The sequence below is a fragment of the Tamandua tetradactyla genome, chromosome 13, assembly GCF_023851605.1.
Source record: "Tamandua tetradactyla isolate mTamTet1 chromosome 13, mTamTet1.pri, whole genome shotgun sequence".
Classification (NCBI taxonomy): Eukaryota; Metazoa; Chordata; class Mammalia; order Pilosa; family Myrmecophagidae; genus Tamandua; species Tamandua tetradactyla.
Window position 1 is genome coordinate 75,969,612 of NC_135339.1, and position 27,693 is coordinate 75,997,304.

The 27,693-nt window shown below is 41.7% G+C and overlaps 1 long non-coding RNA gene across 3 annotated transcripts; it reads right to left on the reverse strand.

Moving 5' to 3' along the window:
- Window positions 1-1,622: 1,622 nt before the first annotated feature.
- LOC143653242 (uncharacterized) lies at window positions 1,623-27,580 on the reverse strand. Of its 3 annotated transcripts, XR_013161189.1 has the most exons (5): window positions 27,392-27,580; window positions 10,212-10,246; window positions 8,300-8,582; window positions 7,607-7,758; window positions 1,623-1,777 (listed from the first exon to the last, which is right to left on the reverse strand). It is a non-coding gene; the product is annotated as an uncharacterized LOC143653242 (long non-coding RNA). The 3 variants fall into 3 exon arrangements; XR_013161190.1 differs by lacking the exon at window positions 10,212-10,246; XR_013161191.1 differs by lacking the exon at window positions 10,212-10,246 and having other exon boundaries at window positions 8,300-8,586.
- Between the last annotated feature and the right edge of the window lie 113 nt (window positions 27,581-27,693).

The following is a 27,693-nucleotide window of genomic DNA, read 5'->3' on the forward strand; positions in this document are numbered from 1 at the left end:
TCCCTAGCATAACGTGGAGAGCTGGAGTCCCCTCATTGCTAATTCTAATTTCCTTGGGCCAATTCTGTGATTGGCTTTGGGAATCATTTTTTCTGATCTATGATGTGATCATTATATACCTCAAAAGTCATTTCATTCTCTCCTTTCACCTTCACACAAAGATTCCAACATGCTTATAGCCTGATATCAGGAGTTTCCATGAAGATGTTTACAGGTTATTCTTTATTCTCTTGTCTGTTCATTTTCATGTGATTCTGCTCCTGCTGCACACCAATGCCTCTTTTTCATGGTCCTCATAATAGCCAAAGATTCGGTCCTTCCGCTTCTCCAGAGATTGCCGCTTTTATCACAGCAACTCCAGTTCAGTCAATGACGCAGTCATGCTACCCCTTTTTGCTGATTATTACACATGAGAGAGTTACAGGACCTTATGGAAGGCTGGCTGAATAATGGACCCCCAAATGTGTCCACGTCTTAATCCCGGGAACCTATGAATATGTTACCTTACATGGCAAAAGGGACACTGCAGATGTGATTAAGTTCGGGAGCTTGAGATGGGAAGAGTATCCTGAATTATCAGGGTGGGTCCATTGTAACCACAAAGGCTTTTATGCTAATTATCACGGTCTGCCAAACCCCAACCACAGCCATTTTGTTAACCCTAAAAAACACCCAGGGCTCTATGTGAGATTCTACAAAGTTTCACATGCTAAAATTACTTTCCAGAAACCTACAACCTCCAGATGGCTCCTAGGCCAATTAAGTCCTGAAACCCAGAGGTGCCACTCTCTCCAGAACATCAACCAGTTCCATCCCCCACTCCATATTATCAACACCGCTTTCCAAAATGGAAAAGTTAGAATAGCCCAAATACACCTAAGGATTGTGAGAAGGATCAAAAGAGGAGGAGGACTTATAACAGAGAAGATAGGCTCTAACAAACGTGTATGACTGCTGAAGTATTATATTGATATTACTTTTAGTCTCTAGTGTCTTAGAGTAGCTAGAAGGGAAAACTTGAAATCATGGAATTGTAGCCCATACCAAACTCTGAAATCTATTCATAACTACTTGTTATAGTGTACTCTGAAAGTTTTTGCTTTCTGTATATATATATATATTTCACAATAATAAAGGATTTTCTTTAAAAAAAAAGGAGGTAAAATGGTCAAAGAGAGACAGAGATGTGACCACACAGGCAGAGGTCAGAGTAATGCTGGAGTATAAGCCAAGGAATGTGGGGTAGTTTGTAAGGAGCTAAAAAAGGCAAGGGAATGGACTTTCCCCTAGAGCCTCCAGGAGGGAAGCAACCCTGCCTGCACCTTCATTTTAGTTCACTGAGATATATTTTGGGTTTCTGATCTCCCAAATTGTAAGAGAATACATTTGATTTGTGGTTTTGAGCCACTAGATTTGTGGCAATTTGTTAAAACAGTGAAAGGAAATTAATAGAGACCTCCTTGGGTCTTCTGTAGTTACCTCTAGAGGGAGGGAGACTCTCTAACCCTGATCAACCAGAAAGGCCCTTCATGTATTAGACCTCTGCTTGTTGATAATTATCACCTCACTTTCTTTCCTAAAGAGTTTGAGATGGCAAATTAAGAAAGAGACTCTCTATTTTTATTTGACCCAAATGAGTTACAATTTTGGGCAAAAAGAAGTGTGACAACTTACATGTGGATGGAGGAGGTTTAGAAAGAAGAAAGAGGAACAGCCAGAATTCAATCCCATTGAGTCTGCAGTCCAAGGGTTCTTACATTCCTGGTTAAAGTTGGTCCTGGTTTATAGAAAGAACAATATAAGGCACCCATCAGTGATAGAGACTGTTAGCTTTTGCCAAACCCATTTCCTCTTCTCCTGGGTACCACTGAAAAGCATTTCCCAGACCACTTTGCAGCTAGCCAGTGGCATGTGAGTGAAGGATGCATGCCATGCCCAACCCTGACCTAGGCATATTACTCCGTGTTCTTCGCCCTCCCATCCTCTTGAGGCAGCTGACCGTGGCAGCATTAGTAGCCACATGCTGGAGATACCACAAAATGGAAGGATTCTGGGTCCCTGAATCATAGCTTAGAAGAAAATTACTGGACAGTCAGGAATACTTGCTTTGGACTTTATGCAAATAAGAAGTTAACTTCTGTGTAGACCTATCATACACTTGGGGGTTGGCTTTTTGTGGCAGCTAGCATTACTTTAGGCTAATACATCATGCAAACCCCCAATATTTTGGCTAGGTACAGCCTGTTTTACAGACAGGCACACCACGAGATTGATGCCAACTGAATGAAGCTGAGTGGTGCTCAGGTTTCACTATAAAATGAATGCTGCAGGTTTTATAAACATGTCTGGAAGAATGGTTCTTTGCCTGTCTTCCTGGCTCAGTCCAATTAAGGCCAATGCTGGTGCAACAAACACTTTTCTTAACACATTACCTAATTAGTATTAGCAAAAACAGCACAGTTTTAATATTTTCACCATCTAGAACTGAATGAGAAAAATCACTTAATACCATTGACTGTCAAAACACAGCTCTCTGGACACAGCCATCCAAACGTCCTTTGTGGTGTTCAAGAGGGAACATCAACCCGGGAGTGTATGTTTGATTATTTTATCTCTGGACCTAACATTAGAATGACCAGCCATCCCAGTTTTCCTGGGACTGAGGGAGCTCCCCGACGGTGGGACTTTCAGTTTTAAGAGAAAAACAATCCCAGGCAAACTGGGAAGAGTTGGTTACCCTATGAGCTAAGACTCTATTAGAAGCAAGTCTACATGTGTGATTGGAAACCCAGTGGAGGAAGAAAGGGACTTTACCCTCCTTCTACCAGGAAGGGCATATGTTCACTTTAGGAAATAGCCCATCCCTTTGCCATAGTCTTTGATGCATCAATAGACTCTCACAAAGATCAAAAGCTACTGCTAGAGTTGGACTGCTTGGAAATGTTTCCCAACTTTCTTGTACAGCAGGGTAGAAAGGTCATAGAAAATGCTGTGATGACTGACCTGTGATGATGCAGCAGAGGGAAGGTGTGTATAGATGGCAGGAGGGAGGGACTCTGCAGTAGGAAGCAACAGATAGGGTAGAGTGGAGGGGGTGGAGAACTACCATCTGCGTTCCTCCCTGTCACCCTATCTCATGACACTTGTCATCAGACTGGCCCATCCAGGGCTTCTTGGGGTATTGGGCTATGAATTCTCTCTCTAAAACCCTGATCCCATAGTGCTACTCACCCTATCTTAGGGACTTACCCATCTCTTTGAGACTAACTTCCATAAGTGGAAGAAGCTAATCACTACCCTAATGAAAACCTAGACAGGCTACATGAGATAACAGCATTTCCCAATTCTCTTTCCTATGCCACTGTCACCATTTTGTTCATGTCCCTATACACCATATATTATTTACTACAGATTTTTCTTTATATTGTCTTTCTTTTTAAGCTCAAGGAACTATTTTAAAAGGAAATTGTATATCATCAACATAGCTGGAAAATCATTTTCACAACAGAAGCCTGACATAATCATTAAGAAATAAATGCAATGAAATAAAAATGATTATTAAGTCCCTGCTTGATACAATTTTAGATGGAAAGCTCCAGGTCTGAGACCTGTTCCCTCTTGATTAAAATGGGACATTATCAAAATAATAACAATAATGCCATACCTTTTCTTCTCTCTCCCCTCACACCCCAACTCTACTGCTGATCTTCTTTCATATACATTAACAAATAAAAGGTCAGCCAGAGATGTCTCATGTTTCACCCCTAAATCTATGTATCTTTTTGCATGGATGCACCCCTTCTTCCTTTCCTCTGAAACCACTGAGCAGGTGTCCATCTGCCTATCAAAGGCCAGCCTCTCACAGGGTCTCTGGCCCCAGTTCCTCCTGCCTCCTCAGGGCTTTGCTACTTTAGCCATTCTCCCCTCTCCTTTTCCTTTTCCTTCTCTGTGTCCCTCTCCCTACTTTTCTCTTTCTCCTATATATACGCACACATGCGGGCACACACACAAATACACACATGTACACATTTCATTCTCAGTAGTGTGCAAGTAGGCCCCCAAAACTTCCCTTGACCCTACATCCCCCTTCAGCTCCTGTGTTTCTCTGCTGCCCTTCATAACCAAACTTCTCAAACAAATAGTCCCACACACCCCACTGTATCCATCTGCTCCTCTCCCTTCCACCCCTTACCCACCATCATCCATCTTTTACTTGCATCACCTGTTATTCAACCGAAACTGCCCTGATAAAGACCTCTAGCCTCCTATTCCTTCCTTCTCAAGATACTGTTCTTTCTCGGCCTCTGTGATGCCAAGATTCCCTTCTTCTCTATGTCTGCCTCTCCTTAGCCTCCTTTGCAGAGCCCTCTTCCTCTGCCCAGCCCCTGAATCCTAGGAATTCTAGAATCTACCAGGTCCTGGTCTTGAGCCCTCCTCTCCTCCCTCTAACTTGCTCCCCAGGGGATCATGATCTAACAGCTGCAAGTATCTTCCACAGGCTATAAATGCCCAGATTTGTTTCTCCAGTCTGATCCATGCCTCTGAGCTCTCTCTGACATGCACCCATGTTTACTTATCCTCTCCATTTGGGTGACTTGTAGGCATCTCAGACATCACATACCCAAAAGTGAAGTCATGATTTTCTCTTCACACTTGTTATTCCCTACTCTTCTTCATTTTAGTTAAGAGGACCATCCATTGGCCTATACCAGAAACCTGGGAGTAATGCTTAATTCTCTCTCTCCCCCTCACATCTCTTATAGATTAAAATGAAGATTTTGCAAGGTAAAATGCATATTAAAATAAGAGTTTAATTCTGGGACATCTGAAAAGCACTTTTTTCTTTTTTTTCAAATTTGCCCAGAGAGACTTGGGTGGCACCAACAGCCACTTCTGAAAGCTGCAGAATTCCTTAGCTTGAAAAAATCCATATTGACCAAACTAAGGAGAGAATTGACACCTATTTTCATGTTAACTGGTTCACAAAAACAAAAAAGCTGAAAAACTTGTTAAGGGACCTGTGCCCATAAAGAGAATGCTCAGGTAGAAACAAAATCATGGACTGCATCAGTTAGGCCCAAGATTAGGGTCAGGTAATCTGAAATCTTATTTTAGGCCTCCATACACTTGCTGGGACTCTTTACAAGCAGCTCAATATCTCAGTGTCTCTATGCACCTTCCAAATTCCCCTTTCTTCAGCGTGTCTGCAACAAGTGAGATAATTTCTAAGACGGTTTATTCTGTGATTTTGAAGAGAAGTGTCACATATATAAATTCAACTCAATATTGTAGACCAATGGCGCTGAGCAATGAGACATTTGCATGCTCAACCAGTGCCACCTTAACAGAGTGAACTGTCATTATAACAAAGATTCCAAGGATCACCGGCTTGAGTTATATATAAATATATGCTGTCAAATATTTAAGAATATTTTAATATAATAATTTCAGACTACTTTCATAAATAATTCCTTTTTCCCCTTTTTTAGAGGATTTGTCACATCAAATTAATAAATACTGTCTTGTTAAACACCATCATAAATATGTAGAATTTTTAAAGACATTAGATTCAATCAACAATAATTGATTAAATGTTTGATATTTATAAACCGGTAGATTATATTCCTGAGACTTTTATGCACGTGTCCATTCGTAATTACCTTCCTTGGCCAGCCTTTATGATGGACTTTTAACATTGGGCAAGGAGTTTGCCATTTCAAGTCTAAACTTTTTCCATGCCTTTGGAAGCGTTTGCCTGCTTGTGCCTACAAAAGACAGAACTCTATTTGTTCGAGGAATCTCATGGCCTCTCTCCATTGGGTAGTCTAGATTGCCCTTTTACTTTTTTGTTTTAGGTTTTTAATATTTAGATTTATTCCCCTCTTATAGATAAAATGTTACTTTGATTAAAAGTTGTGTTTTTACAATGGAGGGTCAGATTGCCATGGCAGTGGTCTTGACTTGTATTTGCTTCTTGTCACTCACTCAGCTGTGGCTGAGCTTTGTGATATGATCTGATCTTGACCTTGAGACTATGACATCCTGAGCATATTATTATTTTAATCTCATGCCAGAGCTGTAACCAACAAAAGCCATAATTGTGTCCAAGCAGTCTGGATATTCAGCAATGTCAAGCAAAACTCTCAAGGGTGCCTTGTGCTGGTGATACTGAATTTGATGACATTGGCTGCTCTTTCTAGCAAGCATAATGGATTGGTTTTTATTTTGAGGTTTTGCTATTCTAGGTGGCTCTGTAGGAGTGTTTTACTTTTAAACCTTGTAGAGTTTCTGTATTCATACAAAGTGGGTGATCATTTTAATGGCCTGCTGTCTTCCATTTTGGCTAAAGAAAAGGACTTGTTTCCAAATTCTTCAAGGAATTTGATGCATTCTGTACAGACATGGTGGCTTTTTGGGAAGAATGCTGCCACCATTGTTTTAAAAACAAAACAATATTTCCCAGGGTCATTGCAAGCATGTATTTCATTTCATGATTTTAGATTCTAATAACTTCGATTTAAATTATTGTTGTGCAATCCCACCTTGATCCATGCTTGGGACACAGAGCACACAAAATATTCTAAATATTTCAAAAGGGAAGCAGCTTGGACCAGTGCTGGGCCTATATTTATGAAACATAAAGGTAAAAATTTCCCCAGAATCTTAAGTGCTGTGCTCACCAAGAAAATGGCAACAACAAATAGTATGAGATACCACTTGCTCTGAATTGATGACCATTTTCCTTTTGTAGTAATACCTCCCATGATAACACCAGGAAGGATGTCACTAGCTTTTGCTTTATTTATGGTTTAGGTATTCCATACAATAGTAAACTGCAAACATTTTACTGGGAAGAATAGTAATGTATTCCCTTCCTGCAAAACTCAAACCAAGATAAATTCAAAGGCGCCCAAAATAACTGTTCTGTAGATTATAAACAAGTCCTGGAATTCCAAGGCATAAATCACACATCTTCTTGGAGTAGGCTATCAGGAACACTAAATTGTTGGAGATTGGGGATGGCTGGGGGGTTCTAGACTGGAAGATGGGCCTGCAGCAACTTTGGGTACACAGCAGTTAGCAGGGCCAGGCTCTGACCAGGCACAGGTACACAGGGAAGGTAATAAAACCTTCAAATGGGGAAAAAAATTAAGTATGACAGTGACCGATTAAACCAAGACAGATTCCAGCAAAAGAAGCAGGGGGCTGTGTTTCCACCTCTCATCAGTAACAAATAAAACAAATATTGCACCAGGCTGAGGTCTCCCAGAGAGCGGGCTGGAAACTGCTGTTCAGCTGATGTCCTTGACCCAGATCAAGGTCAAGGGCCTCTTGATGCCTAAAAGCATTGATTGCCCTAGGAGTGCACCACCAACCAATGTTTGCATTCACTGTGGATAGAACTGCCAGCATGGTAAGAAAATATTATGGTGCCAGATACTTAGAAAGCAATTTCAAAGGTGCATCCATCAAGGGCTTAGGCCTCTGTGCTTGGGGCTGGACACAAAAGAGCCCATATCACTCCAGATTTTTGTCTTGCAAACACTTTGCTTGCAACACAGGTGGGTCACCGATAGCTTCCTCTTACTCAGCTTCCAACCCTCACCTCCACGCAGCAGCACAGCCTTGCCTGTAGCATTGGGCAGCAGTTATTTGACACTCAGTGTGGACAATGAAGACCAAGATGATGAAGGAGGGATGGCAGATGGACACCCAGAGATCTTTCCACATAAATCATTTGGTTGCCAGGAACAGACACTGATTCCCAAAAAAAGCACAATTAAGAAGGGGGTTATTACGAGGCAAATGGGGTCCCTCCTGGGATCCGGGTGCAGGAAATTCAACAGGGCTCTGGGGAATTGGGAAGGCATCAGGCTGCTACTCTCTCTCCCTGTCCCTCTCTTGGGGGCAGCGTGATCTGGTCTCTGCCTCTTCCTGCACGTCTGCTCCTCCCTCTGCACAGTGCTTCACTTCTGCACCCTACCCCCAACCTAAGCCTCTGGCTTCCCATGATTCAAGCTTAAGCCTCCTCTTCACATGACCTTAAGGCCCCAGGGGTCCCCAGGCCAGCTTTGTCCAGCTTTGTCTCCTCACTCAGGCTGAGGATCTTTCCTCTGAACCCCAGAGGGCATATTACATAAGGCAAACCCTGCTGGATCGGCCCCCTGCCTTCTGCCAGGGCCATGGGTGGAAAGCAACTTCCCGGAAGGGCGTCTGGGATGGGGGGCAATGATGGCTATACTGAACACAAAGAGGAAAATTTCAGAGCTTTTCAACAATCCAGTATCATAATACTTACTATGTCTGTTCCGCAAACACCCAAGGGCGTTGGGCACTCGACAGCATTTGGTCTTTCCGAGCGGCGTGGCCATCATGTTCGGAAGGCATTGGCTGATATGGATGTGACGGTGGCCAGGTCCAACGCTGGGAATAATTACTAAGCAAATGACTGCACCTCACTTCCAAAGGCTGAATACTGATCCAAGGCAAACTTGCTTGATTCAGAATATTTCTGCTTGAAGAGGTTGCCAGTTGGTGTCCCTGGTGTTATGTGCAAGCCGTGTTCTCTGCCTACCTTTCATCTGGCTCAGAAGGGAAAAGAGCAATTGCATTACGACCAGAAGACTCACAACCTGATGAAACCAAACAGTGCCGTGCTTAAGAGTAAGTCTCAGAGTCAGCTCTGTGGTGTGCAGAAACACTGGTGAGATGGTAGGTTTTCATCATTATGTACAGAGTGTACGGGTAGTTTCATGGTTGGAATGCCTGCTTTCATGCAGGAGGCCCTGGTTCGATTGCTGGACCCTGCGCCCCCCAAAAATAAAAAATAACAAAATAACTAATCACTATGTACAGGTTACTGGTGACCTGTAGTAAAGATAAGAGGTCGGTGATGTCTTATAAATAATTAGGACAAAATCCTGTTGCAGTTCAATTACTTCGTTTGGAATGAATTCTTCATTCCCTAGATCTCTGCATGAGATGTGTTTAAATGCTGTTTACATTATTCCTTGTGTAAAGAGAAGTGGAAAAGAGCCCGTTCTCCACAAATCCATCCCTGAAGGAGAAGGGGGTCTGGCTTTTTTGTTAGGTGATGATAGGTCTGACCACAGACTGTCCCCTTCGATGATGCTTTAGAAGGAGCATCTTGTGAAGGACAAAATGGCAGAGGTGGACGATCAGATGGGAAGAAAAGTTAAAGTTAGCACCTAATTCAAAGGGATAATTAGAGGACTTGTTTCCCTACAGATGGGGGAAGTAAGGTGGGATATTATTCTGTATTCAGTTTATTACAATGTCTTTAAACAAAATTAATAGATGATTTTTGAGAGTAGTTTAATTTTACAGAAAATTGAACAGATATTATAGAAAGTTCCCATATGTCCCTGCCACCAACACCACACACAGTTTCCCCTATTATTAATACCTTGTATTAGTGTGGTTCATTTATCAAACTAATGTTGATAAATTATTAGTAACTGAGGCCTGGAGTTTGCATGAGGGTCCCCCTCTGTGTGTACACATCTATGAGTTTTGACAGATGTTTGATGCCATGTAGCCACCATTACATATCATACAGTCTGGTTTCAGCCCCCTAAAAATCCCCTGTGCTCCCCCATTCATCCTTCCTCTCCTGCCTCCGAACCCTTAGCAAACACTGATCTCTTTACCATCTCTATAGTTTTGCCACTAATGAAATTTTAGTGGCTTTTCTAAGTGAAAATGTCTAAATTTCCTAAATGGAAATTTCTGGAATGGTAGGAACACAGGTCAGCATGGGGTTGCAAGAGTTTGTCGAGCTCTTCCTTACTCTGTGATCTGCACTTCCAAAGCACTTCACAAACATAAGCTCACCTCATTCTCAGGATAAGATAGGACCTATTAGTGTCCCACTTGAAAGATGAGGAAGTTGAGGCTGAGAGAACTGGGTAACCCACTTCCAGCTGCACAGCCAAGAGGGGTAGACCTGGGCTTGGAGCCCAGGCAGACTACAGAGACAGCGTCATCCCTGCACTGCTCCACCGCCCCAATTTCTGACGATTCTAAAATGAGCACCACTCGACCCGAAATATTACGACTTACTATTATTATCATAGATTTATTTCATTGGTCTTGAAATCTAAAAGTTCATTTAGAACACAACATGTACACTGGAGAAAAATAATTTTAAAATAAAGTTGCTTAACTCATTCGTCTCTAAGAGAACTAACCTGTTCAGAAAGCCGAACAACCATAGGTTATGGGTCTGGGGGAAGAGAAGCAAAAGTTTAAAATTATTGGTCTGTGGCTTTCTCAGAAGTCACGCGAAGACTCTGGGACTGATCACAGATCCCACTGTCCCTGAATTCCAAGATGCATTAGCTGGTTCACCAGAAAGGAGAAATAAACTGCCAAAAGAAATAATTGATGAGAAAAAGCCTGCCTTTCCGAGCAACTGGTGGCTTCAAAGATTCCTGAGACTCAAGGAGTTGTGAGGTCAACTTACTTAATGCTCCCAACAACCCCATTTTGCACACAGGGAAACCAAGGCATGAAACTTGGCTCAAGTCACATCCTTCCAGTGAGTGGGGCCAAGAATCAAACCCTGGTGGTTTGACCTTAGAAAGCACACTCTAAATCACTGCACTGTTTACTACCAAAAGGACAAATGGTCAATAAACCACAGACACGAGTGCATTTAATGGATGAGGGCACGTGGACATTCCCCGCCTGTGCCAGCTGCGAGTGTTAGCTCATTCAGTTCTGGCCACCAGGCTAGGAGGCAGCTGTGACTTCTGCCCAGTTTCTACAGATGAGGAAACAGAGGTTCAGAGGTGGTGGTCATCTTTCCCAGATCCCTATATGACTCACCAGTCAGATCCTATCTTACTCACCAATCCAGCTTTTCCTGGGTCCCTGTCATAGTTTGAAAACTGTTGGGAAATATAGGGTTCTCCTATATTTTTTTAGGGTTCTCCATATTTCTTGGAGGCAGAATTCTGAGCTCAGGTTGCTAGAGGTGTTTCCTGATTTTTAGTAACTTGAATATCCTGGCCCTTCTTAATTGTAGGGTGTTTTGACTGTTTCACCTCTTTCCAGCAGACCAGAGGTCAGTAAACAGCCATGGCTGGAAGCTCTGAGCACGGCCAAGCCAGCGGGGGAGCGATCCCAGTCTCAGCCCCATGTTTTTGAAATGCAAGATTCCATCTTGAGTAGAGGAAATTATAAAGCTAGAGGAAAATGTTGAAAATGGGAATCCACTGATGTGGAAGGCTTTACACAGGATTTTTAAAGTTAAACACTGTGGGAAACAGTGGCAGATGGGGGGAACGTATTGCAGGGATTGGACCGCACAACTGCCAGCACCATGTAACTTGGACCAACAAGAGGAAAATCACAGGCTCCAAAATAGCTTAAGTGCAACTGGAAAAAAATGTGAAATAATTTGTTGTGGTAGAGAGCACTTAAACTTGTTACACACACTAATGAGTTCAAGATATCCACGGAAATAGACCACCAGCCAAATCTGATTGCAGCCTGGGGCGGCAAGCAACAGGACTTCCCAAAAGCAGAATTCAGGAGCAACAATGGCTCAGAGACTTATTTCTAGGAAAGAGTTATCTCGGATGCCGGGGAGCGGTCACTTGGCTCAGGCACAAAGGCTGAAAGAGTAAATGCGATGCTCTGATGCCTGGACAGAATCAGCCATCACGTCTGGTCATGCTCGCTTCCACATTCTCAACATTCTTCTCCCCTTTTCCCACTGCCTCCCTAAGCCAGATGCTCATCATCTTTCACCTGCTGCCAGACCCAGCATACATCTGTCATCAAGTGACTCTCCTTGTCCAGAAACCTCCAGGGCTCCCCCACTTCCTGCAGGATAAACCTCCACCTCCTCAGTTTATTCCTCATTGGTCTCCCAAAACAAAGCTCCATCGCTGCCAGATCACTCTCATTGTTTCCAAATTAAACCATAGGAAGACATGCGCTCCCCAGGACAGGTATTATCCCTCCATCATGTCCTCAGCTCCTGGTGCATGATAGATTCTCAATTAATGTTTGCTGTATCAGAGCCTCCAAGTTCACATGCATTAGAGCCAGAAGATCTGCATTGGAATTTCAATTCCGCTGCTTAATCACTTTGTGTACCTGGATATGTTACTTAACCTCTCTGAGCCCCATTTTCTATAGCGGAAAATGGGTACAAGGGTGTCTACTACAATGGGTCATTTTGTGAATTCAAGTATGAAAAATCCTGAAGTTTAGTCAATAATAAACTATCAGTAGCTTTTTAACATCCCTCCTTTATGTATGTAAAAGCTATTTATGCTGAGACACTGCCACAGTGTTTGTCACCTTCAAGCTTTAAGAAGGGAGAGAGGTGCCTCAAAATAAAGGATTCCAATGGCATTTATTGAGAGGAGCTGTTTTGTTACAGTGCCCAGTTTTAGTTATTTCATAAGAAAGACAGCTGAGAGAAAACTAGCTGGAGAAGGAATTTGTAAAGGATTAGACTGAGAGGAAAGAAAGGCAAGACAAAGATAATTATTGATTTTAAAAGAGAAGGAAATGCAGACAAAATTTCCAATCTACAAACCTGTTCTGTTGAGTTTCAGCTACCACCCCAGGAGAAGTATGGTCGAATCTAAGGGCAGCACATTTAGAATAAATGAATGCATGCTCACTCTCTGCCATTGGTCTGGTTCCATTTGGTAGAGCAGGGAAGGGAAAGTCCTCTCCATGGTCACTTGGCTGGCTGTCCTCTCACTAGGCACTCACCTCTGCTGAGCCACAGAGGCCCAGCTTCTCCAATGCACAGGATCTGCCACTGGCATGATGGCAGACCCAGCCTGGGAGAGACTCAATCAACAGTGCTGAGTGATGGTCTGTGGCGCTACGAAGGCCCTCAGCCCTTTCTTTGCATTCTATTCACCCCACCCCCAGCCCTATTGGTTTCAATGCTCAAAATTCTTCCATTTCCTATTTCTCCATTATGGGAAGTATTGTCCTCTTCCTTCTTATTCTAAAATATTAATATTCAAGAGAAACTTTTTTAAGTTGTAAGATACAATCCATTAGTGGGAGATGAAATCTGTTCAGTGGGGCATCATGATCAGCTTTTTTTATTTGTTTTAATGAACAAGAAAATAGCATAGTATATCATACATGGCAATGTTTCAGATTATTTTATATAGCTTTTGTTTCAGTTACATGTATAACGGTAACATGTACTTCTTACTATAGAGCTCAGTCAGGAAAGTTAAAAAATCTGGCAGGTATCTGCTCAGGACCAACTATAATCCTCAGGTTTGATTCTTCTTTGTATCTATTATGACACCTGGCCCCACACCTAAACACAGAGGAATGGTCCAATAAATATGTGTCATGGATGGGAGTGAATGAATTGATGCATGTATGAATGAATGAAGTGCTGGGCACCTAATGGTGAGGAAGTGCTGGAAGAACGGTACAACAGATATGGTAAAGGAAAAAGCAAAAGTGTCTTTGGGCAAATTTCTCTTGCTTTTTGGAAAGGCTGGCTCATTTCAAGGTTCTAAGAACTTGAAGTTAGAAGTTGTGACATGACTGAAGATGGAACAGTCACTTAGTGAATTTAACTTGTATAGTCCATCACATTTTAACCTTAATTGGACGAAATACCCCCTCAATAACTTCTTACCTTCCAGTGTACTTGATATTGAATAGATCTAATACAAGAATCTTCCCAAACTGGTAGAGTGATGTGAATAACTCAAAATCAGTAGTGGGTCAAATTGCCATTTCAAGGTTAATGTCATGACCTACTTAAAATTGTCAGTGATGATTATTGTATAGCAAAATATGGGAAAAGATCTAAATGCCCATTAACTGATGAATGGATAAACAAAATGGTATAACCACACAGTGGAATACCTCTCAGCAATAAAATGGAATGAACTACTATAATGAACTACAACCGTAATACGCAATACAGAATGAAAAAACCTCAAAAACATTATTATAAGTGACAGAAGCCAGAGGCAAAGGACCACATATTATTTGATTCCATTTACATGAAATTTCTAGAAAAAACCAAACTATAGAGACAAAAAAAACAGATCCGTGGTTACCTGGGGCCTGGAGTAAGAGAGGGCATTGAGTGCAAATGGGCACGAGGGAAGTTTTCGGGGCATTGGAAGTGCTTTACTGCTAGATTGTGGTGTTGGTTGCCCAATTGTATAAATTTACTAAAATTCATTGAATGGTGCCATGGGTACAATTTATGCTATGTAAGTTATACATCTATAAAGATGCTAAGAATTATAGGTAATTCAAAGCTCCTCCCTACCTTGTCAGAACAGGAGAAAATTTCCCTTAGAATTTTCAGTTGTGGCTTTATTTATTAGAAAAGGGCCTGGATTTCTCTTAGACTATTATATAACCTGGCCACTTCCCTCTTTTCCAAGAATATCAGAGAACATCAGTGTCTAACTGTCTGCCTATTGGTCAGCTTTGTGGGCCAACTGGCAAACAAAGTCTTGCTGGTCACTTGCCTACTCACCCAGCAATAAGGATGCCAGGAAGGAAATAATTCCTTCGGGGCCCTTTCTATACTGTTGTATTCTCTAGCAGACAGGATGCAGGGCCCTTTTTATGCTGCCAAAATCAATTGCAAAAATAAAGAGAAAACACCAGCCCAGTTTAGTAAGTTTGTGGGCTTTTACCCTCCAAATAAATCATTTCACTTTGAATGTACAAAAGCACTTCTAAATTTTCAAACTTGCAACCCAAAATCATGCAGCTCTTCAAAGCTAACTGTCAAGACATAACAGCATTTTCAGGCAACAATTGCTATTTTCCTTTTCATGTTCACACAATGAAGGAATGTGTCTTTCACATCTTCCACATCTTCTGTTCCCCTTCCAAAGAATGCTAAGTGCATAATAGGCCTGAGTAAGTACTTGTTGATTTGACTGATTTTTTTGTCTATGTAGTGACAGTGGCTAGGTTAGAACTGATGGGATGATCCCACAATGTACATTGTGGTCTCGGTAATCTGATTAATGATGACACGCTTTATAATCATTACTTTCAAATCTGAAACCTCCAGCAACCCTCAAATCCAAGCCAGGAAAGAAAAAAAAAAAAGCAACTTAAAGATGTTTTAACTCTCACCAATTCATGCCAAAACTACAAACCAAACCCAAGTAGGCAAAAGTGCTGTTGCAACTCATAATTCTATGAAAATCAATTTCAGTTTTGCTAGTGTTTAAAACAGACAAGGGCTGCATTCAGTTTTTTTGTTTGTTAAAAAAAAGAAATGGCCCTGCAGTTTATAAGGGACTCCAAATTAAAAAAAGCCATGGTATACATGGCCTAAGTCCTTTTGGCAAAACACCCAAAATACAAATGAAAACGAACAACAAATCACTATTTGATATTAACCTGGGAATTATGATTGTACTGTTTTATTTTTGTTTTTTAATTTTTCTGAGTATCCCCTTTTAAAATTCACCCCTGGCCACCCCATACACACTTATTAGATTAAAGGTGAGTGACCCAGATGGCACCAGCCCAGCCTACTCAGCAGCTGAAAGCAAATGTGATTCCTGGATTCTCTCCACGAAGATGTTTGGTGATGAAGCAAGCAGTAAATAACCTTCCCTCCCTCGAAGTGAAGCCTGTGGAGGAAGAACTGGCCCCACTGAAGGCTTCAGGCCACGGCCACACTGTCTGGAAATGATGAACGTGTGCTAGAAGGAGAGCCAAGAGCGACCTACTTGGCAGGTCAATCCTCCCCAGCCCCAAATTGCCAAAAGTCAGGCCTAGAGTTCCTTACCCTCAACCTAAATAATGAAGACAGAGGTGGAGATGGCACACTTTGTTACACCGACTTTGTTTGTCATTATTGTTTTCATACAATATTTACTAAAAGTCTGCTGTATGCCCAAACCATGAGTAACTCACTGAATTCTGAACATACCTCCTTCAGGACATCGTCTACCTTCCCAGCACTTTGCCAAGTTTTTAAGGAGCAGAATCGAGTCTTTCCTTCTTTGTGGCCTTGGCCTCCAGCCCAGGGCCTGGCCACTAGTGTGCATTCAAGTAACTCTGGTTGAATGGATGGATGGTGGATGATCCGAAGGAAGCTAGGAGGGAGGGAGGGACTAATCTGTCAGTAAGTTTTCCCCACTCTCAAGCTCAGTGTCAAGGTGCCCTGGCATTAGGTTGTTCTATAAATGCACAGTGTTATCATTAAGTTCCTGACATCCATCTGCTGGGGTGATAAACATGGTGGGAACACACCACGAGAGAGTTCTTGCTTCGCTGGTGCCACATGTGCAAAGCTCTTTGCCAAATGCACTGTTTATCACGTGAAAATTCTTCTTCCTGATAGCTTGTTCCATTTATAGACTCTGGCTCTAGAGTGTAAGATTTTATTTTTGAATTAAAAAATGATAAGAGACCTTTCAGTTCCAAGAGTTTGATCTCTGTCTGTAGGTCAGAAGTTCTTGGCTGGGGTCCCGGCTTCTCTCTGGAGCTAGTAATGCTTCTGTTAACCAAAACTCCCTAGACTTCAAACCTTATGATGTCATATTCTTTCTGGTGCATCCTTCTGAACAGGCGACGTACATTTAGGTATTACGCATCCTTATCTTTGATGTCCCACTGCCTGAAGAACTCACAAGCAGGTAAGTTTTAGTTCTACATGCTGAATGCTTCTCACGGATCTTCTGCTCATAACAATAAAGGGCTTGCCTTTGGTTGAACTGACAAATGGTTGGCTGTAAAGTTTGGCAATGTGTTATATATTATGATATGTGATATTGATGAAAGACGTCTCCTAATCACAAAATTTATGATAATAAATAGCAACTACTATTTATTAGCCTTCATAATGCAGCAAAATGCCAGGCACTGTGTAGGCTCTTACACACATTCGCTCCTTTATTCCTCATTCTAGTCCTAGGAAGCAGGAAATGTTATTTCTGTTCTGGCTCATAAAAAATTGAAGCTCGAAAAGTGAAATGTACTTTCAAGGACAGCTAGGAAGTGGAGTGTCAGGACTTAAACCCAGGTCCCACCTGTGTTCTTTTTACTCCATCACATGGGTTGGGCTGTTCAAAGACAAACCCAGTTTTCTTGCCTATTTCTTTTGCTTATATCACAGGACATTGTGGTATTGCTCACACACTAAACGACATGCCCAGAGTGATTATTGTTTTGAGTAAACACACACACACACCAAGATCAGAGTCTAGGTTTTCTTTGTCTTCAGTAATTCGTGTGATTTCAAAAAAAAAAAAAATCCTCGATCTTTTCAGTTTCCATCTCCATGATAGAGATAAGGCACATTCACACCCACTCTGCTATATTGGGCAGAGTTGATCATCTCGAGGGTAACAAGGCTTTCCCCAAATTATGAGAAAACCATAGGATGATACGGTACAAGGCTGCAGGGAGAGTGGGACAGGACGTCTCAATGCTTGGCAGTCTTGTTTGCCAGAATTTGAGTGCCTGGAATGAGGGTTCAGGGCACAGTTACAGCATCTCTGTTTGGATTTTGTTTTATGTGGTTTTTAGCAGTAACATCTAAGAAGAGACTGTCAGTGGGCTGGGACCTTCCATGAATCTGAACAGTCAGGAAGCCTTCTTTGTTTGATATCTGCTGTTCCTCTCCACGCCTTGACAGTCTCGTGACAATCTGGGTAGTGAATGACCCTGCAAATAACATGTTTCTTCTCGTTCCTGATCTGCTGCGGTGACGGTGGAGGTGCTAATAGGACTTTGGGGCTCAGACACAGGCCAGCATTTCCCATGTTTCATTTCTCACGGCCCAAGAAGCAGAGAGCTTGTGGTTTCAGCTCTATCTCTCGAGCACTCAAGGCTGAAGCAGACTGCCCAAGACCAAGGAACATCCAGGCGCCCATAGTTCCCACCACCCTGGGCAGCCAGCTCTACCCTAGGGAGCATTCCTGTACTCCTCAGCCCCTCTCACAACCTCCACACATCTGCCCCCATCCATTTTCCCCTTCTCTCCCTTCTCAGCCTGTGTTCCCGTAGCCCCTCATTTCCTTCAGTCATTAAGAAATTTTAATTTTAAAATACAACAAGTAATTTCTTCCTTGATGACTTGCTTCTTCTCTCCCTCATCTTACTGAGGTAATTTCCTAATTCTCTTTGACTTGAAGCTTACTCTTGATGAGGATTAGAGGTTTTGTATGTGTGAGGTTATTTTTTAATTAGAGAAGTTGGGGGTTTACAGAACAATCATGCATAAAATACAGTATTCCCACTTGCCACCCTCTTATTAAGACCTTGCATTGGTGTGGTACAGTTGTTGCAATTGATGAAAGCACATTTTAATAATTATACAATTAACGGCAACCAATGGTTTAGGTTTGGGTTCACTGTCTTTGTTGTTCTGTTCCATGGATGTTTTTCATTTTATTCTAGGAACATGTGTACAACCTGAAACTTCCCCCTTTTAAGTACATTCAGTGTGTTGTTAACTGCATTCACAATGTTGTGCTGCCATTACCACTGTCCATTACCAAAACTTTCCCATCTTCCTAAATAGAAACTCTGTGTATTTTAAGCCTTAACTCCTTGGAGGTTATTTTTAACCTGAACCGCACACAAGGAAATGATGCAATAATTTATTTGAGCCAGCTGAATGGTTCCTCTTTTTGGTCTTTGAATTAAAATGATTCTGAACTTTAAAGTTGTTTCTGGTCTACATGAATTATTTCATAAACACAGAATAAAGTTCGCGTCTTCTAGTGTAAAGGGTGTGCTACTGGTGATGCTTCCATAATGACTGACATTTTTATCAGATGTATGACTCAGTGTTGAAAATCAGAAAGATCTTCTGGACCCTCCTTAGCCCTTGCATGAAGCCTGTTTCAATTTTGAAAGAAAGATAGTTAACTCTGCTATCTGGAGCTATTTAGATAGGCCATTCATTTGTATGCTGCAATTTTTTGTCTAGACTTTCTATGTAGCACATATGGATTTCTTAATTCACCACTAGTTTTGAACTACTGGGCACTTGACGTTGAAGTTCATGTGTCTATATCAGGGTTTCTTATCAGATAATTCTTAGTGGTGGAGAAATGTCCTGTGCATTGAAGGATGTTAAAGCAGCACCTCTGACCTCTACCCATCCTAGGCCAGTAGCAACCCCCACCCGGCCACTCACAATTGACAACTCAAAGTGTCTCCAGATATTGCCACATATCCCATGGGGGGTGGCGCAAAACTGCCCCTAGTTGAGAGCCACTGACCCTTATGCTGCTTGAAATGACAAGTTTCTCTTGGACAGGAACTAACCCAATTTGCCCAGACTTCAGAACAACAGGAAGGGACTTGCGAGACTGTTTAATGATGATCACAATCACTAAAAATGTAAGAAGAATTGTGGGCTCCCATCTAAAGTCAGTGGGAAATTTAAACAGATGATCAAGTAAATAGAGACTATTCTGTCTTATTCAGCCTTCCTTTCTTATCAGTAAGATTAAAACAATAATACTTAGCTCTCTTTGATCAACCCGATTCAGAGTAACTGAAAACTAGTAAGAAATATTTTATCTTCTTGTAATTAAGCTTTTCCTATAAAATAAGATTAAGAGGCAAATAAACGGAAACCACCCACAGATATGGTGACAATCCAGTGGCAACCCCTGCCCTGAAGAAGCGCTCCTTTGCTATTACTGGGCTGCAGGAAGGGCGGGGGTGGGGAAGGCCCCCATCACCTGGCAGTGTCCAGACCCTGCAAAATACATCAAGCATCTTTCCTGGGTGAAAAAGGCAAAAGCTAGAGCTGCACTGACATATCAACATAATTACTTCTGCTATTCATCCATTCAAATGGCATCAAACTGCTGGATTTGGAAAAGCAAAGCTTCTAAAGGATCTCTTTATAGCCCTCTCTCTAGGCAAAAGAACAAAACCTTTTATCAGTTAATCTACTGATGAATTACATGGGTTATTTTTATCCTATTCACAAGAGACCAGGCATGTGGGTCCTGTTCTTACATGCATCGTATAACAATTCCGCTGAACAAATATTTATCGAAACCAGGGGCAAAACAGTTCACTCGTCACCGTGGTGGAAACGCCTAGATGTATATAAAAAAAATAATAAGGCTCTGCCCTCAGAAAGCTTATGATTTTGATTTCTAGAAAAATTGGTTGTATATGTATCTGTATTATATCCCCCAAACTAGTTGGCTTTACTCATCTTTGTCTACTTCAAAGCCAGGTACTGCAGGAACTCCAGGAGAGTTTTAATCAGTCTTGTGGCAGTTCAAAGACCTGACCCTTTGAATCCACAGATAAGATGATCTAGAGAGAGTTAATGGGAACATGGCTTTTGAAGAGAGGGTGGGTGTCAAAATATCATTAATGGTGAGGGTTTTTTTTCTGACTAGAAAATGAATGCTTATTTCTTTCTTTCTTTTTTTTTTTCTTTTCTTTTAATATGGAAAACAAAGAAAAGTTCAAGAAGAAAATGGTCTCCTATAAGCAGTGGAAGGCTTGGGCAAAGGCACGGGACCTAATGAGCTGGGGATGGCCAAACCTGTGGGGGACCCTAGGGAGATGTTGGGTAGGGACTTGAATGCCAGACCTAATTAAGTGTGTGCAATGGGGAGCCATTGATGTTTATTCAGAATTCTTTGGGCATGACCTCATTTCATCTTCACAACTCAGGGGTTGAAGTTGCTGTGGTTCTCCTCAGTGTACAGCTATAGGGCTGGAGGATTTAGGAGGGAAGAAACTTGCCTACGGTCATGCAGCAAGGAGATGGTTGAGCTGGGCAATTCAAAACCTTATTCCTTTTTTTTTACTATCTCAGATGACCCCATACAAAAGGAGGGTTGAGTGAGGCAAGCCAAGGATTACAATTTAGAACAGCAATAGTCTAGTTCAGAAGGTATGCCTTTGACATAATGGGATGATAACATCTAGGGTCAAAAGTTTCCCTAGGTACAGGAAAAGGATCCCACCTACTTTGTAGATAAAAGAACAATTTACAACCCAGAGACAGAAACTTGGAGCAGGTACTGCCCCCCACCCCAGCAGCACTCCTCAGTCCTTGGTGGAGGGCACCTTCTCTGGCCTTCAGCACCCAACATGGCATGCCACTGCCAAGACACCACCTGAGTAAGGTCAGGTCCTTTGAGCAGCTCCCTTTGCATTTCTTGTGGGGAGTTTCTGTTGCTGGCTGGTCCAAACCATTCTGGACAACCTCCCTAAAAGCCAGCCTGCTCACTAGGGGCGAGGGGCTGGGAACCCCCAGCACATTTCTGAATGCTTCAGTGCTTGCCTGGGAGACTCTGGGCTCTATTCCCAAGACTGCCTTGCCCCAGTAGACTTAGACCTCTAAGGAAGGAGACATTTCAAAAGAAAATTCATGAGTGTGAAGAGAGTCAGCAATGGCAGATGCACAGAAAAGGCAAAGTGCATAGTGCTTTTGACTTTTATGGAGGTAGTGAGAAATCTTCAAGGAAGCATTTTTGAATAGTAGAGATGGCAGAGGCCAGATTGCTCCAAGTTATAGATGGAAGGAATGATGACTAAATGAATACATTAGGTATTACCTACTTCTTTTAGAAGTATCTTGGTAAGGGAAAGAGGGAGGAGAGAGATAAGAAGAGATGAACGGATAAAGAAGATATATTTAAGGTTAGGCAAGATGCTAACTTTCTTCAACAATATGCAGCCAGTATTTTCCCGTGCCCTGGATGTCTGGCACTGTCTTAGGCTCCACAGATACAACCATAAATACAACCAACAAAACTTCCATTCTGTTGCAATTGCAATCTCTATAGAGGGAGGTGGGAGTGGAAGAAGGCTAGAAAATGAGCTTAAAAATAAATACTTATCAATAAATAAGATAATTTCAGATCATGATGGGAAAATGCCAGTGATAGGTCAAGGAAAAAATAGATGAGTGGAACAAGACAGAGTTTGGCCAAGTCTGGGGAGAAGTGGTTTGGGAAGGTGACATTTAAGGGGAAGCATCAATAATAAGAAAGAACTACCATGCAAGATCTAACAGAAGGGACAACAATTTCAGAGGTCTTGTATCAGGAACGAGTGTGGCCTGTCCACGCAAAAACGTATGACTGTATTAGTCAGGATTTTCTAGGGAAACAGTGCCAACAGGAGAGATCTGTAATGTGAGACTTTATAAGAGTGTCTCACACAACTGCGGAGATACACAAGCCCAAATCCATATGGCAGGTAGTGAGCTGGCAACTTTGAAAAAGGTCTTTGATAAATTCCCAGGAAAGACTGGCTGGCTGAAGTGTAGAGAGAGATTCTCTCTTCTGACTTCTCCTTTAAAGCCTTCAAATTATTAAATGTTATTCACTGCAGAAGACACTCCCCTTATCCAACTGCAGATGTAATCAGCCATAGGTAATCAATGTGCTGATCAATGAAGTCCATGAAATATCCTCCCAGCAATGGATAGGCCAATGCTTGCTTGACCAGACAACTGGACACCATCACCTGGCCAAGTTGACTCATGAACCTAACCATCACAGTGGTAAAACATGGAAAGCAAAGGAGGCAAACAGAACCAGATCACGGCATTTGGATTTAATTCTAATTGCACTGTGAAACCATAATGGGGTTGAAGCAGGAGAGTTAGGTGGTCATGTACAAAGTGACCTTGTTTACTGGGTAGAGAATGAATTCTGGGGGCAGGTATGAAAGTCACTGACCTATGTTGCAGTTGTCAAGATGAGAGATGTTTCCATAATTGTAATCTCCCTTCTCTCACCTCCTAGGATGCTCATCTCAGTGGCTGGAGATTTTTTTCTTTTCTACACATAGATTATTCTTTCCCTTTTGCACCTTTGGGGCCATCTTTGTCCATCTCCCTTCTCTATACCCCCGTTCTAGTTTGCTAGCTGCCAGAATGCAATATACCAGAAACAGAATGGCTTTTAAAAAGGAGAATTTATTAAGTTGCAAGTTTACAGTTCTAAGGCTGTGAAATTGTCCAAATTAAAACAAGTCTATAGAAATGTCCAATCTAAGGCATCCAGAGAAAGATACCTTGGTTCAAGAAGGCTGATGACATTCAGCATTTCTCTCTCAGCTGGAAGGGCACATGGCGAACATGGTGGCATTTGCTGGCTTTCTCTCCAGGCCTCTTGCTTCATAAATCTCCACAGGAGGCATTTTCCTTCTTCATCTCCAAAAGTCGCTGACTGGTACACTCTGCTTCCTGGTTCAGCGGTATTCTGAAGATTTCTCCAAAATACTTCTTTTATAGGATTCCAGTAAAATAATCAAGACCCACTTAGAATGGGTGGAGATATGTCTCCATCTAATCAAATTTAATACCCACAATTGATTGAGTTACATCTCCATGGAGATAACCTAATCAAGTTTCCAACCTATAGTACTGAATAGGGATTTGAAAAACCATTGCTCCCACAAGATTGATTAGGATTAAAACATGGCATTTCTAGGGTACATAAATCCTTTCAAACTAGCACAACCCCTTCTGATTTCTGAGGCATTTTCTCACCCCCCATCTCAGACTCTACTGTGACTCTAATTACAACTGTGTGCAAAAAAACCCAATACTATAAGTTGTAGATGTTAAAATAGGACTTTTCTGATATCTCAATCTGGGCTGAGACCCTGAAGCTGAGAATGAAGAGTGTCAGGTGCTCATTTATTCTAAGGAGAGGTGTCAAACCACCTATGCAGATTCTACAATGGGTGACCCCAAAACCTGCACAGGGCCTGTTTACCCACTGTGAGGGCTCATGTGGGAGGTTTGATTATTGATCCTGAGATCATTTATGGAATTTTTGGAGTGCTGTTCCCCACCCCATCCCCTACCCCAGCCAAGCGTATGGCTTTAAAGGAATCTTTTGAAGAGTTTGGTCTGTGTCTTCTGGAATTGAGGGGACATTGGGGTTAGTACCTGCTTCACACCTGAAAAATTCTAAAGGTGAGAAACTGGCTTGCTACCTGGGCAGGAGAGTGAGTAGAAAGGGTTCTGATTGGGAGCGTGAGCTCAACTCCCATCAACGGGACTCTGCTGCTGTGGTGTGGCCCCAGCTACCGGTCGTGTTCTCACTCTTAGTCATAGAAAACTGGGACAAAATCTCAAAGGTATTTCAAGGGCATGACTATTGATTGTGCAGAAAGTTGGGAGGCAGACATGACATAGTGACAATAAAAGAGGAAATGCCAAGCAAACAGAATATGGTCCATCTTAGAGAACCAGACCCAGCGTTCGTGGGAAACATCCTTACAATTGAATTTTCACAAAAGGTAAGTATGGAAAAAAGTTCATATAATGTTACCGCATAGCATTCCCTCAATAAGATTTTTAATATTAATTGAATTTGGATCTTTGTCTTTAAGCACTAAGCTGATTCATAGAAGGAATAAATAAAATGAGGCCTCATTTTAGAGCGGTGAAGTATCTGTCTTTTGGAGTCACACAGACCTGGGTTGGAAGCCCAGCTCCACAATGTACTAGCTGTTGAACTTTGGGCAAATGACTCAACTTTTCTAAGCCTCAATTTCTCCCTTAATAAAGTAAAAGTAATTCCCAGCAAGACACTTACAAGAACTGAAAAGATAATGTAAATGACACGTTTAATGGTGTCTAGTCTTTGATCAATGATTACCAGCAAGACCACGTGATAGCCTTATGTTTCTCCTTAAACTGCTTGGAAGGAGCCCATATTGTCCTATTGCTCCATTCTAAGTCTTTAATCTGGGCCGATTGGTTTGGTGCTTTTGGATGGATGCTGTTTACCTTCATGGAAACATTATGAAGCTTCCAGAGAAAGTTCTCTGTAATGTCTTCTGTAGGAAATTGAGGGGGAAATAAACCATACCGCAGTATGGAAACACCGCTTGAGTATTCAGAAAAATGATTTGCTCATTATAAATGAAGTTAAAAATACAGTTGCACAAATAGATGACTAAATAATATCTAGACCAATGCATTTGAGCTTTTCTCAAGTACCTCTTTTTCTTAAGATCGTTCATCTGAAATAACCTAGTCCTTAAAAATTTTTGGATATGCCATTTTGAAAACAATCTAGTTTCATATGCATCTATATTCATGCTATTTACAAAACATACAGGTTACAGATATGTCTGTAAGCAGGAGGTGGCATCCCTGCACTCAGACTCCACACTGTGAGAGAGGTGCTTGGATTTCCCTACTTGGTAAGCGTGGGCATCTGTTCTACACTCAGCTCTCTAGCAGTTGTATCCATGATAGCCATGAACTGTAGACAACATCACATCGTAACATCAGATCTCAGATTGAATTCTTGGATCTTAGTCAGATGGGTTTTTCTGCTTATTTTGGCATAAAAGTCTGGTTCCTTTGGGCCATATCTTGCACAGGCCCAATGTGTTAGTTCTACATTCTGTATCACAAAGGACAATTAGAAATACAATTTTGGGATACCTAAAATCAAGGTGTCCCTGAGCTTCAGATACCACAATAAATCTAAATCAAGATACTGAAGGAAGCTATGTCTTAGTCAAACCTCTGCTAGTCAAAATTTTAGGATCATTCTCTCTGTCAAAATCATCACTTCAAGGTCATCAAAATCCTATTTTCAACAGATTTCATATGAGTACCTGGTTTTCCCCTGCCTCAAAGGCCATCTTTGTTCTTTGGTTATAAAGGTCTGTTGTGTCTCTCCTTCCCAGTTGTTTGCTGTCTGTTACACTCATTCTAGCTCTGGAAAAACAACAGGCATGCTGCAGCTGTGAGAAACAACTCTGCGTGTGTTCACACAGTGTCAAAAAGACCTGCTGAGAGAGTGGTCTATACAGTTAACCAACTAAATGACTCACTCTCCTCCTAGAGTTTGTTGAATTATCCTAAGTGAATCTGAATTTCTCTATTCCATTTGCAAGAAAGCAGTTGAGTTTCTTGATCTGGTTTGTAATGGAAGCTATAAAAGAGCAGCAGTTTTACCCCCACCCTCTGTTAGCACCTGCCTCCCAGGGATATGCCTTGCGTGTCTTCCCCCTTTTCCCAGCACACAGAGGAGCCAGTAGTATGCAGAGTTTGTGACCACTATCAGCCAGTAGTATGCACAAGTCTGTGATAAATCGCAACCCGATAGAGAATTTGATTATTATCACCAGGGTCTGGTTACCATTTCTTTGGGAGTCCGTCCTTAGTGTGCCCCGTGAGTAGTCACCATGCTTGTCCTCTGACCCAGAAGACTCATGACAAAGAGGGCACGTATGACATACAGATGACTGAAGAGTATGCACACGGTGGTAAACTTCCTACATATATTAACATCCCATTGATCAAGCACCACTGGAGAATGGGACAACCCATACAAATTCACTTTTAGATGACTAAAGTGTTCTGGAAAATAGTAAGTTCCAAAACTGTCATACTACTAATTTTTTTTTTTATAAAAAATGCTTTTAAAATGTACCTCCTCAAACCAAGAATAACCGAGCATAATCTAACCTCTCTTTATGAGTAGCTTGCATCGGTGACTACTGCAGAGGCACTATTTGTCTCTACAATAAATGGCATCACTGGTTTCCCTGTGCTTTCCTCTAATATGAAGTTCCTGGATGTCCCTTCTGCTCCAAGCCTCATGTTTATTCCCTCACCACAATTGGCTTCTCTTAATCTGTTATGAGAGAACAGAAACTGGACAAACAGGCCATCAGAACTGTTTCTGAAATAAAATGAACTTTTCCAAGTTAGGGTCTGAAGGACTCTCCTGGGGTTAAACCACAGGGGCTCAGAAAAACCTCTCGTGGTGCTTCCTTCCTACTCTCTGTTCTCAAGGAGCGAGGCTGGCAGACCCCTTGTGCTCAGGATGACCAATGTGGAGCATGACACTGACAGAAAGCAGATGCCAAGGGCCTTCTGACCCCCTTGAAATCTTAGAAATTTATACCATAAAGAGAAACAGCTTGAATCAATTATAGCATGGAAAATAACCTCTATTATGAGCCCAGTATTGCTGTGTTGGTTGTTGATTTGCTTTTTTTTTCTTCATTCATTTGCAATATGGTTATATCATAAGGGTGGAACTCTCTGGAATGACATTTCCTTGATGTGAAATTAGTTTGGGAAATTCTAATTCCCCAAACGGAACAATAATCAGATTAAATGACCACAGAGGAATAAACTTGCCTTTGAAATCAAAAGAGTGCTTACCAAATTAGAATCTTTGCTACATCCTCCCACTCTTAAAAAGAACACATTTATTCAACTATTCAATTACCGCTGATTGGAAGCTGCCTCCTTTGCCAATTTTGCATAGAATGAAGTAGGGGCTTTGTTTGCTCGTTTGTTTTTGCTTTATGCCACTATCTTTTTGTTGTTGATGTTGTTGAGGAAGGAGAAAAAAGAAAAAAGAAAAGCCAATGCTTTTTAGGCACTTACCAAGAGCCAGGAACTATCCCAAATGCTTTCCATGCATCATTTTATTGAATCTTCCTCCAAACCTCAGAGGTGGGTTTTACTGTTGTCCGAGTTTAACCTGTGAAGAAACAGAGGCCTAAGGTATTCAAATAACTTGTTCTGAGTCAGTCAGCTACTAACTGGCCAAGCAACCAGGAAATCTGACTCCAGAGCTTGTTTCTTAGTCGTACAGTATAGAGGGAGGTTAATTTCAAAATTAATTACTAAAATTTGTGTGATCTTGCCAAAATGCCAGCATTTGAAATTATGTAATAAAGAAAGAA